Here is a 1,296-nt window from a genome sequence, read left to right on the forward strand (position 1 = left end):
AATGTTAATTAATAAGCCCCATATGGCTAGGGGGTAAGTATTAGACATCATAGCCTTAAACTCTTCTAGAGAATATAACACAAGACATGAGATTAGTGGGAGAAATTTGGATGCTCAACAGCTCTGTAATTATGTTGTTCCACAAAGGATTATGGCTCTTGGGTACTCTTCTTATATTGAGCCATCAGGAAATATCTGTGAACTACTTGAATGTGCTTTCAATTAGTCAAGGAACAAAAGAAGTTGGTGAATTCTGAACTCAGTTGAAGCACTCAAATGTGAAGATTAAAATGCCTGGTGATTTTTAGAAAAATATTATTAAATGTTTATTGTCATAATTACATAATTAACAATAATGTACAGGAATACAGGATAAAATATTAAAGACAGTGAGGTTGTTTTAATACTATTCATGCTCAATAAAGTCATTTAATTATTGTCCAATTTTATTCAAAATGCTATCCAATAATCTTTGTCTCAGGCAGTTAAAAATTTAGAACTTTGAAATTTTAATACTGTACAGAATGTGTTTACACAGATCCCTAATAAATTGCAGTTTCTTACAAAGATAGGTATTATGGATTACAGAGATTTCTACTCCCCAAATGCCCAGAATTATGCTTTATTTGAAACAAACATTCAGGAAATGTTTATTTTATTCTTCAATATATTACTGCAAAGTCCTAGAATATATACTGTTAATAAACAAGTACATTTAGCAGCAATAAATCTGATACATTAAGTGTATTGGCTTGCGTAGAGAAAAAAAAATCTTTGCTTATGTTCCTTTAGAAACAGATCATTTGCAACACTTTAAAAAATGAATATGCTTTTTCTCCCAAGCTAGTAATGGCTTCCACAGGAAGAACTCAGATGCTTATATGGTACCCTGCAGCGCAAAGATGGGCAGGGTATAATAGTAGCCTTGGTGAAAGGAAATTTTATGGTCATCCCCCAGCAAATGCTTTTCATAGCAAAATGATTACATAATTATGAGAAAATACGACAAACTCAGAGTTATGGTACAATTTATCTGTCTCTTCCTGTTACTGACAGTCTGTTCTAACTAACTGTGTTTGTCAGGAAAGGGTGAAAATTACAAAGTAAACAAGAGGAGGGAAAAGACACTAAAAATGAGCATGTTGAGTCTGCACCTGCTTATAGCCTTTTTCAAAAACAGCTACCACTTTTTAAAGTTTAATATTGAATTTCTCAATACTATAATAAAACAAAAATAAATCATACAGTGCAGAAACTCTACCTGAATGATGTCTGTTTTTGTTTCTTCCAAAAACA

Source organism: Propithecus coquereli, unplaced genomic scaffold (genome assembly GCF_000956105.1).
Source record: "Propithecus coquereli isolate 6110/MARCELLA unplaced genomic scaffold, Pcoq_1.0 Scaffold844, whole genome shotgun sequence".
Lineage (NCBI taxonomy): Eukaryota > Metazoa > Chordata > Mammalia > Primates > Indriidae > Propithecus > Propithecus coquereli.